Raw genomic sequence first — 12,092 nt, forward strand, 5'->3', positions numbered from 1 at the left:
CTTAGAACTCAGTCACTGCTGCGCGCCTGCAGGAGGGCCTCGTGCGCTCCTACTCTTCCTGCTCGCCTCGGGTCAGGTTTGTACTCGGCGCTCTCTGGGCCGGGCGGGGTCAGGCGGGGCTGTGTACGCGGGTGCGCCCGCCGCCACCTTGGGCAGAGAAGGCGCCTCCGCCCTCGGGAGCGCGCACGCCGCGCCGAGGGGGGGGGACGGGCGCGCGCGCTCCCGCCCGCCTCCTCCTCAGTCCGCCCCCTCCCTCGCCTCTTCCTGCCGGGCGGTCCTCTCCCCTCCTCAGCCCGCTCCCTCCGCCCCGCTCCCTCCGCCCTCCCTGGGCTTCGGCGGCAGCGGAGTGAACGGGACAGGCCCGGCCGCAGAGCTCGGGGCGGCGGGTGGGACTCGGACGACTGACAGAGTTGTTGTTCCGGCATCGGCCGCGGAGACGAGAGGTGAGGTGAAGGCGGCCTTCGAGGGGCCCGAGGGCGGCCTGACGGCTGGGAGGCGCGGGCTGGTGGGTTTGGGGCGTTCCGGGCTGGTGTAGAGAGGGTCCGGGTGCGAGGCCCGGCCCTGGACCGGGATGCTGGAGGACCAGGGCGGAAGGCATCCGGCGGGCTCAGCGCCGTCGGCCGTCTCCCGGACACCCGGGTTCTCCGGGTGGCTGCTCGTCGCGGCGGGGCCGCCGGGCGGGAGGCGGGGTTGGCGCCCCTCACCTGGGGCGGGGTGGTGGTTTGGGCGGCCGCCGCCTCCAACTGTGCCCTCCTGACATTGCCGCCGCCCCCGCCGCCCGCCGCCGGGTTCTCAGTCCCTGCCGCCCGAGTCCGGGGGGCGTGTGGACAGGGTTATTTTCTAACCCACTTGAAAGCGTCTGTTGGATCCCGTGTCCTTCCCTGGCTCTTCCCCTTCCTCCGCCCCGCGCACTTTGCTCCGTTCCTGCTGGCGATGCTTGTGGTTTTGCTGTCTGGAGTAGACTGTTTTTTAGGCAGATCTCTACCTGCAAGAAATGCCCTGCTTCAAAGTTGACCGCGTGGGCCGTGACAGACACCCATCCACACCCCCGCGCTTGTTGTGGGTGCTCCGTGTCTTGATAGCTGAGTCCAAGTTTCTGAGACTGGGCTAGTACTTTGCTCTGATCGCCAACGGTGCAAGGCTGGGCAGTGCGTCAGCATGTGGAAAGGGGCCACTGGCCATCGCGGGAGGTGGCCAAGAGAAAGGGGGATGAACTGACAAGAGTTCATTTCTGATCTCAAGACAGTTTCGGTCAGGCGCTGGTGTTTTCTCCTTTATACCAGAAAAAGACTCAAATTTAGGCGATTCTTTCCGAATTGATGGTATTATGCAAATAAAATGATCCGCTAACCTTTCATTGTTGGCAAGGGCTTGCTTTATTGCTGTTTGAAAACTGATTCCAAAGCCTGCATTATTATCACTTGAAGATTTAGGTAATTTTAATGCATTTAAGTTTTCTTGTGTATGAGAAGAGGTAGGTAGCTGATTGTTACAATCCAGGGAACACAATTCATGAACCTTAGGACTTTTCTAGTAGTAGTTACAGTTGACATGTGCTGCATTTCTGTAGAATATCCAGCAGTGGCCAGAAGGTCGAGACATAAAGTTTGTGGTTAAATTGGAAGTGAGTTTCGCTCGTATAAAATATTAGTTCACAAGCTCCCAGGAAAGGGAAATTGACCTGTGATTAATTATCTTGGTTGAGTGCTCTACATGAAACTGACACTGAGGTTGTAAAGAAGAAAGGCTAGATGAATTTAATGTATACATTATTACAAAATTGTACTGCTTGGGAAGCTAGCTAAGGCTTTGAGTTAGATTGATGCCCATACTAAGTTAGTTCAAGATGTACTCTAATACCACTAAATAATCTGGAGGAGAAATAGATGTGGTTGTGCATGGCTTATCTGTGAGAGATTATAAAGCTTAATTTGTGCTCTGGGAAGCTGCAAACATGAGGCAAATAGTAAACATACAAACCAAGTGCAAAAGATATGACTGGAGATCTAAGAAATTTCCTACTTTCATTCTCTTTTTAAACATTTAATGAAAAGTTTTGTATAGTATGTTTGTGCTGTTCTGAGAATATTTGGTTGTTTGATTATTGCCTCATGATTTATACCATTTTTTATTACTTGAGAGGTTATATTGTTTTGTTGAGGTATTTATTATTTTTTAAAAGATTTATTTAATTTTATGCCTGTGAGTGTTTTGTCTCCACATATGTCTATGCACCCCTTCTGTGCCTGGTGCCAGAGGAGGCCAGAAGAGGGCGTCAGATTCCCTGGAACTGGAGTTATAAACAACACCATGTGGGTCCTAGAATTGAAGCCAGGTACTCTGGAGGAACAGCTAGTGCTGTTAAACTGCTGAGTTGTCTCTACAGCCTTATTTACTTATTTTTTGAGACAGAGTCTTATATGGTGGCCTTGACTGGCCTGAAACTCACTATGTAGCCCACACTGACCTTAACCTAAGCCTCCTAAGTGTTGGGTTTATGGATATGGACTACCAAGCCCAACCGTATTTATCTTTGACTGGCAAAATATTATTAAGCATGAGAAACAAGAGTTTTCATTTCTATCAACTCATCAGTTCCAAATTTGTTACTTCTGAAAACTCTTCTTTGCCTTACCCAAAACTTGAAATGGTTTCATTGCTGTGTATTTATTTGAACTCTCAGATACTGCAGTGAAGCTGAAAGTCCGAGGTCTGGGGGAGTAGTGAAAAGAAGAAATTTTGTTGTCCTAAGTACAGTTACTATGTGGAGAGATTAACAGCCTTCTGGATACTGACTTTGAAGAGAGGAGCACTTAAATATCAAAAAATCTCTTGTACTGCAGGTGTATAACTGGGGCTTCAGCCTACCATTTTTTTTGAAAATTCTTTTGATATCTATCTACCTACATACCTACCCTCCTATCTCTGTATCTCTGTATCTATATATTTGTATGAGTGCTTTGCCTGCTAGTATGTACACCATCTCTCTGTGTGTGTACCTGGTGCCCCTGAAGGTAAGAAGAGGACATCACATCCCCTGTATCTGGAGTTAAAGATAGTTGTGAACTACCTTGTAAGTGGTGCTGGGACCTCTGCAAGAACAACATGTGCTTTAAACTGTTGAGCCAACTCTCTAGCCCTCAGTCACCAGTCTTTAAATGGTATGGAGATGAGGATGTTAGGAGACTGAAGCCAATAATGTAGTAAGTAGCCTTTGGAAGTCCCAAAACAGAGAGCTCCTCTCCTTATGTCTTACAAATTTCAGTCAGTTCTTGCATGTTTATAACATCTTTTAAACATTATTTTAAACTTTATTATAAAATGCATTGCCAAAACTGAAACAAAACAACAACAACAACAACAATAACAACAAAACATTATTGAGGTTAATCAGACCCAAAGTATAACTTCTCATCTCATATAAATGATTCAGCCCTGGTGTTTGAGGATGATTGTCAGCCAAAGACTGACAATCTTATTTTTTTCTTTTTTCTTTTTTCTTTTTCCTAGTTGTTTCTGAGACAGGCTCTTGCTGTGTAACCCATCCTGGGCTCCAGTTTCCTATGTAACCTAGTCTGCCTTTGAACTTGTGATCCTCTTTGATTCTTGAATCCTGGGATTTTCTGGCCAACCCAGGGATTTCTCCATAAATAGTTTTATGGTCATTTGCTATGAAAAATTGGAAACAAAAAACAGAGTTGAACCTGAGTAATGAAGACATGTGCATTAAAATTTTATTTTAAAAAATTTATTTATATGTATGAGTATTTTGCTCACTTGTCTGTCTGTGCACCACATGTGTGCCTGGTGCCCTTGAAATTCCGAAGAGGATGTTGGTTTCCTTGAAATTGGAGTTGTAGACCGTTGTGAGCTACCACGTGGGTCCTGGCAAGGCCAAGTGCTCTTAACCGCTAAGCCATCACTCCAGCCTGATATACTCATTTTTTTTTTACTTGCCTGCTGTCTTTTCCGAGTAGGCAGTAGTTTTGACTTTATAGTTAATATTTGAATTGGGTATAGGTATGTAGACATTATTGGATTCTAGGAAGTAACAGTTAATGGAGTTAAGCAGATTTACATCTCAACATTTTCTATTTTATATATATATATATATATATATATATATATATATATATATATAAAAACTTTCCATATTGTTCTTATTCAGCCAACAAAATGTCACAATTGTTTGAATATGGCAAGTTCATGCTCACGCTGATTCATTTTTGGTTATCTTGGACTTTTAAAAAATATATAATTTGAGGGATTTTCCTAGGAAACCTGTAGGCATATTTTTAGTTGATTTAGAGTTAGATTTGGGCTAAGATTATTAGTGTGCTTGAAATTTTGAGCTTTGTTTTATAAATAGTCTTAAAAATAGAAAACCCACTTTTATAAATACTCATGAAAAATCTGGCTACAGGCAGTGTTGTTGTGATAGACATAGTACAGCCAAAAATACATTTAGGAAACTTCTTTGCTTCTTATCCAGTTTAGTATGCCTAAGTAAAAAGTTAGAAAAGTATTTCAACAAAACTTGCTTTTTCAGAGTATAAAGTCTAAACAGTAGTTTGTGCATTTTATTTCACTTGCCTGTTATAAGCTCAGCAAGTTCTATATGTCTTTCAGAGTAAAGTAAAATCCTAATTTTAATAAAGGATTCTTACTTAGTAATAGAAGTCCTATTGGAAGATGCAAGCTTGTGTTGAGAATTTGGGGAAAATTAGTAATGGAAAGTTTGCTTTTTTTTTTCTGCACTGGTTTTTCTGTGTAGGCTTGTCAAGTGGATGGGGGCATTGACACCAATACCAGAATCCATGTGAGATTTTTGTTTTTCATAATATAGAATACTTGGGAGTCATTGGTATTAGTAGTACTGTGTAATGTATTATGTCCATCAGGCATATGGATCTGAACAAAGGTAGAGAATCTTGACCTTAGCTGATACTTTCTAAACCACATGCCTACTTCCTATAACTTATTTGACTTACAACGATATCAACAGGTGTCTGTTACTTTCCTTATTGAAGAGAACTACAAATTGTGATGAAGAGACCTTGTAACTAAGAATAAGATTTATTGATTTGTATACATGCAGGATACTGGAGATTGCTCTGCTGAGCATTTATTAAACTGTTTTCACTATACTCCACAGGATGAAATATTGAATATCTTGCTTGTGCGCTCACACATACACACATACACATACACACACACACTTGAAAGAACAGTGTGGTATAATTCTTTTTATCTTTCAGGGCTGTACTGATTGGCTACTGAACTTGGAACAGAAATTGTACAAACCTCTTTCTACCTTACGTTGTGGGCAGTGATATTATCATAGTCTTGACTGGTCGTAGTGGTATTATTTATATCAGGGACCACCACCAACTAGTATAATTTAGACTCCCTGCTGTAGCTAGTTGTTAAATGTAAAGCACATTACTGGCTTTAAGACACTTGAAATATTCTTTTCATGTCACTTATGAGAAGATGCTAGGATTTAACTTTCTAATTAATTTTACACTCTAGTAAGGATGACCAGCCTCATTTAATATAAGCACCGCTTCCATGAACATCCAAAAACAAATGAATAAATGGATGGACAGATGTACATACAAACTAGTTTAGCATACTTTTCTAACCTGCAGATGAACAAAAAAAAAAAAAAACTAACACCCAAGATCATATGGGTGTTTATTGGCAAAGTCAGGGTTCTGGATTGGATTTCAGTATCTATGTTTTTGCCTGCCTCAAAGAGACAGACTTTCACATAGCCTAAAATTACCCCAGATTCCCTTTGAGATGATCTTGAACTCCCTGTCTTCCTATTTCTACCTCTCAAGTGTGAAGATTGCAGACATGCATCAGCTAGTGGGCTTCTGTCCTTTCCTAACCCAAGCTATTCACTTAAATCAGCTCCAGGACTCTGTTAAGCAGTACGCAGTTTGAATAGAGATAAATAAGGCATGGTCCTTGACCTTGAAGTCTTCACGCTTATGTAGGGGATTAAATATGGGGATAGAGGTATAGTGTAAGTCAGAAAGTAATGGGTAGTAAAGAGATAAAGTACTACAAGAGTTTAGAGAGGAAAATTACCCTAGTTGTTGTAACAGGGGAAGAGGACATTTTAACTATGCTTAGAAGAATGGGTAGAATTTTGAACTTGTGGAAATAAGATGACTAGTTAGGAAGGAAAGCCTTCCTGGGCCATGAGCTTGGGTGATCAGAGGCTTAGAGACGTGGGTGGGGAAGAGTATTGAAAGAGCTAGGTGAGAATGCCGGTCAACCTCAGATGGTTAAGAGCCTAGAATGTGTTTTTCTTCTGCTTTAGGCTTATCTTTTGTTTTATATCTAGAGTCATCTTGTACTTCTTAGCATTAAACACGTTTTATATGCTGTGCTCTTGATTAAAACATGACCTTAAGATCGGTTAAATTTATTTATAGTAAAAGTTGAAGAAGAGAAAATCTGTGTTAGAGAAAAAAACCTGGTGTTCATTGGCTCTCAATGTGTTGGAATGACAAAATCTTTTAGAAGATATTAGTATTTTTCTTTCATTTTGCTTTGTTCAGTATAGAGCATCAAATTGGCTATACCAGAGCAGGAAATAATTGTTTTCAAAAGATCTGCTAGACTGTGGTTTCTAAATGACTGTGTTCTCACATTTTTGAGGCTGTGGCTGGTTCAGACAGAAAGTAGTTGAACTATTGGCTTTAGAATTTAAGGCAGCAACGTAAAATTTCATACCAAATCCGTATGGGAGAAATTGAGTAAGTAGATATATGCGTATGTATGGCTGTGTATCCATGTGTGTATATGTCTTTTCATGTGTTCATATGGGTAGGCATGTGTGTGTAGAGGCAGAGTTTGATGTCTGGTATCTTCCCTGATGACTTGTTTTCCACCTTGGGTATTGAGGTGGGGTCTCTTGAACTGAGAGTTTGTTGGTTGTGTTAGTCTAGCTATCCAGCTTGTTTCAAGGATTCCTTACCTCCATATATGACCTTAGGGGTTACAGATTGGCTTGACGTTTACTTGGGTTTTGGGGACCTCATGCTTTTGTAGCAAATATATTACCCACTGAACCATCTTCTAAGTCTAAGTCTTAGCTCCAAAAGATTTCTTGGATTTCAGTATTAATTGTTGACAGCCAGTATGATTGACCATGTTTTAAAGTCTTGTATGGAGTATACCTTTTTCTGCAGGGGCACTGGGTGGCTAGAAATGAAGATAAATGGCTGTACGTTCTCTACAGACTGAAACACTGGTAGCAGTTCTCCAGCTTTTCTGTCTGCTAGTTTCTAACTAAAACCATGCAGTTTGAAGGAGGGTTGCCTCTCTTTGACCCTTTAGTTCTGTAAAGGTAAAAGCCTTCTTTAGTGTTGCCCAGGTAACAGCATACACACAGGCTTTGATAGCTCATTACTGAAGTGTGTGGAAAATTTTGGAAATCTTGGTAATGAAGTTGCTATAGTAAATAACTACTTGGTTGGTAAAACACAGAGTTTTGGAGATGAGTCTTGGTTCCAAAATAAATATAAATTGTGTCATTGCTAAACTGTTTTTCTTATTTATTTAAGCTTCTGCTATGTTAACTGTTTTGTCATGTCTTTTTAGACAGTTGCAGCAATTTCATGAACTGTTCTACAAGACAGACAGCATGCTCTATATGCTGTCTAAACCGCACTCTATATATGTCTAAACTATGGTGAGAGTTTAGATGCATCATGTCTTTATGTAAATCAAGCAGCTACTTAAACCACTACAGTTTTTTTCTTTCTTTTTGAGACATAGTAGGTTTTACCAATTGAGATTCTTAAATTCCTTCTAATTTTCTATCAAAATTAAAAAAAAATAAAGTGTGATGTTGATCTCCTTAATTTAAGTGGTGCTATCAGTTCTAGGGTTATGCACATGATATTAGTTGTTGGAATATGTGGTGAAAATATGGGCTGCTTGGTAAATGACTGAAAATATGCTTGCATTTTGGCTTCTGGAAGACTTATGTAAAAATAAGATAAAACCCAAATGGAGTTTTTGTATGCCAAATTCCTGGGAAGAAACCCATTTTACAAGGCAAGTGTAGAATTCATTCATCTATCAGAGAAATATTTCTTATTTTTATTTTATGTGTACATGTATGTATATTATTATGCCCTCAATTCAGACTTATTTTTTGCACATTTTACAAACATACTTTTTTTGTTTTATTAATTCCCTCCCTCCCTCCCTCCCTCCCTCCCCCTCCCCCCCTTTCCCAAGATAGGGTTTCTCTGTGTAACAGTTCTGACTGTCCTGGAACTTACTCTGTAGACTAGACTGGCCTGGAACTCCCAGAACTCCTGCCTCTGCCTCCCTAGTGCTGGGATTAAAGGCATGCACCACCATTGCCTGGCTTTTATTGATTCTTTGTGGATTTCACATCATGTTCTGATCCTACTTATCTCCCTGTCCCCTCAAATCTGCCCTTAGCCCTTGCCAACCTCTCCCCCAAAACAAAACCAAATTTAGAAGAAAAAACAAAAAACAAACAAACCAAAAAAAGAAACGAAGCAAAACAAAAAAAAAAAAAAAAAGAAGAAGAAAAAGAAAAGAGAATAATTGTGTCTGGAAGCTATAGTATGACCATTGAGTCACACAGTTTACTTTTTAGTCCATTCATCTTTACTTGTACTCTTTGCCATGAGCCATTGGTTTGGCTCAAGGCCTCTGGCTTCTACTATATCACTGATAATGTGTCCTCACTGGGGCAAACAGACTTATATTTACACATTATGCAAACAGCAAACACAATTTTTTCTTTTTTTTCGAGATAGGATTTCTCTGTGTAACAGCTCTGATAGGAACTCACTCTGTAGTTCAGACTGGCCTTGAACTCAGAGATTCACCTTCTTCTGCCTCCTCAGTTCTGGGATTAATTTGTGTGCCACCATCACCTGGCTCACAAATTTTATAAAAAAATTCAGACCCATGATTTTCAGTTTTAAGGTTTAAGAGACATATACCCCCAACTTTTGATAAGCCTTGCTACAAAGTGTTTATTTTATACTTTACGATGCATTTGTTAAGAACTTTTAAAAAATGTAAATGGTTCTGAGAATGGCTACTAGGTTATTTTGTGTGTGTGTGTGTGTGTGTGTGTGTGTGTGTGTTACATTTAGAGACAGTGTCTTGTTTCAGATTCTTTAACCTTCCTTCTGCCTCAGCCTCTTTTGTATTGGGATTATAGGTAGATACTATGACTCTTAGCTCTATGTTATTTTAAATTGTTTTTTTGTCTCTTTAATTGAGTAGTTTATTTTTCATCGCATACTGTGATTAGAATATATTTGTAAATTAATGAAAAATAACTATTGCATGGAGCCTGTAGGTGTGTTGGCAAACAATATGATTTTTGAGGTTCATTTAGAACAGTTGTTCTCAACCTTCCAAATGCTGTAATCCTTTAATACAGTTCCTTATGTTGTGGTGACCCACAACCATAAAATTACTTTTATTTCTGTGTCATAACTGTAATTTTGCTTCTGTTATGAATCATAATGTTAATATTTCTGGCGATAGAGGTTTGACAAAGGGGTTACCACTCACTGGTTGAGAACTGCTGCTTTAGTGTAGAAGGAACAGTGGGGCTGTGTCCTGCCACCTGGCTAGCTTTACACCCAAAATAATTACACAGAAACTGTATTCATTTAAACACTGCCTGGCCCATTAGTTTTAGCCTCTTATTGGCTAATTCTCACATCTTGCTTTAACCCATATTTAGTAATCTGTATAGCACCACGAGGGGTGGCTTACCAGGAGAGATCTTAACCTGCGTCCGACTCAGAGAGGAGAGGCATGATGACTGCCTATGGCGACTGCCTGAAGCGTCTGCCTTCTCTCTCCCAGAATTCTGTTCTGCCTACCTAATTTTCTGTCCTATTAAAGGGCCAAGGCAGTTTCTTTATTAACCAATGAAAGTAACACATAGACAGATGACTCTCCTCCATCACTTTAGTGTTATTTAGTGACTTAGCAGCTCTTTGCCAATAAACTTCATCAATCTTTGCTCATAGAAAGATACATAGTCTATCGTTTTAAATCCTTGTCTTATAGTTGTCTATCACTAGTCACGCTTGGAATCATATTTTCCTTTGCTTTTGATCTATTATAAAGAAAAATTATCAAGTCACAGTCAAGATTTAGTCAAATGTCTTATTTTCTCCAACTTTTTACACTGTCGTCCCTCAATATATAACCCCAGTAGCACAGCAATAAGAGCAACATTGAATAAATGGGACCTCCTGAAACTGAGAAGCTTCTGTAAAGCAAAGGACACTGTCATTAAGACAGAAAGGCAGCCTACTGGATGGGAGAAGATCTTCACCAACCCCACATCAGACAAAGGTCTGATCTCTAAAATATATAAAGAACTCAAGAAACTGGACATGAAAATTCTAATTAACCCAATTAAAAAATGGGGTACTGAACTGAAAAGAGAATTCTCATCAGATGAAGTTCAAATGGCCAAAAGACACTTAAGGTCATGTTCAACCTCCTTCGTGATCAGGGAAATAAATGCAAACCAAAACAACTTTGAGATACCATCTTACACCTGTCAGAATGGCTAAAATCAAAAATACCAATGATAGCCTATGCTGGAGAGGATGTGGAGTAACGGGAACACTCATCCATTGCTGGTGGGAATGCAAACTTGTGCAACCACTTTGGAAATCAGTGTGGTGGTTTCTCAGGAAATTGGGAATCAATATACCTCAGGATCCAGCAATACCACTCTTGGGAATATACCCAAGAGATGCCCAATCATACTACAAAAGCATTTGTTCATAGCAGCATTATTTATAATTGCCAGAATCTGGAAACAACCTAGATGCCATATATATATATATATATATATATATATATATATATATATATATATATATGTACACACACACATTAGAGTACTACTCAGCGGTAAAAAATAATGACATCTTGAATTTTGCATGCAAATGGATGGAGATAGAAAACACTACCCTGAATGAGATAACCCAGACCCAAAAAGATGAATATGGTATGTACTCACTCATTAGTGGACTCTAGCCATAAACAAAGGACATTAAGCCTATAGTTCGCAAGCCTAGAGAAGCCAAATAACAAGGTGAACTCAAAGAAAAACATATATAAATCCTGGAAATTGGAAGCAAACAAGATCGCTGGGCAAAAGTTGTGAGCTTGGGGGTGGGGGTAAGAGTGGGGGTTAGGGATGGGGGAAGGGAAGAGGGGGAGAGAGAAGGGAGAAAGGAAAGACTGGAGAGAGCTTGGGGGAATGGGAGGGTGGAGATGTAGGAAGGGTGGATATAGGAGCAGGGAAGAAGATAGCTACATTAAGGGAGCCATTTTAGGGTTGGCAAGAGACTTGGCTCTAGAGGGGATCCCAGGTGTCCATGGGGATGTCCCTAACTAGGTCCTTGGGCAGCAGAGGAGAGGGTGCCTGAACTGGCCTTGCCCCACTATCACACTGATTGGTTTCTGATTTAGGATCTTCCCTTGATTTCCTGCCTGGGCTTCCCTCCATGATGAGCTGTAATTTCTAAAATGAAATACATTATTTTCTTTACTTAATATTTTTGGTCATAGAAGAGTAACTGGAACATTTGCTAAAAACTGGTGATTCTAAGGAGACTTTCTGCATGAGTTATACAACTTAGTTTTCGTTGACTTTAGGCATCCTAGTTTTCTTTTAAAAGTTCTGACATGTCCATTTCTTGTCAACATTCTCATTAATTTTGAGAGATGAAAAAGGTTTTGCCTTCTGTATTTGGCATTTTGAACAATAAATTTACCATCTTTACCATTTAAAGATAAAAGAGTAACAATCGATTATGGAAATGAGTTTGTTGTTCTATTTCTCTTTTTGGGTATGAATTTCATTATCATTTTGTGCTTTTTTTTTTTACTTTAGCAGATTTTCTGCTTTTTGGTATTTTGCTTTGACAAAGATAAAAATAGTACCTTTTACTGACAGTTGTCATAGCAGATGTTTTTAAACCTACCACTAGGGAGGCAGAGGTAAGAGAACCGCATCAAGATTGAGGGCAGCATGGTAT

The 12,092-nt window shown here is 40.2% G+C and overlaps 1 protein-coding gene across 1 annotated transcript in view; it reads left to right on the forward strand.

The window, feature by feature from the left end:
• The first annotated feature begins 233 nt into the window (after positions 1-233).
• Rabgap1l (RAB GTPase activating protein 1 like) overlaps positions 234-12,092 on the forward strand; it is a 639,610-nt gene continuing 627,751 nt past the window's right edge. The window contains exon 1 of the mRNA XM_038349609.1: positions 234-443. The gene's annotated coding sequence lies outside the window, so the exon portion shown is untranslated. The remainder of the gene's footprint in view (positions 444-12,092) is intronic.

The sequence above is a fragment of the Arvicola amphibius genome, chromosome 12 (assembly GCF_903992535.2).
Source record: "Arvicola amphibius chromosome 12, mArvAmp1.2, whole genome shotgun sequence".
Classification (NCBI taxonomy): domain Eukaryota; kingdom Metazoa; phylum Chordata; class Mammalia; order Rodentia; family Cricetidae; genus Arvicola; species Arvicola amphibius.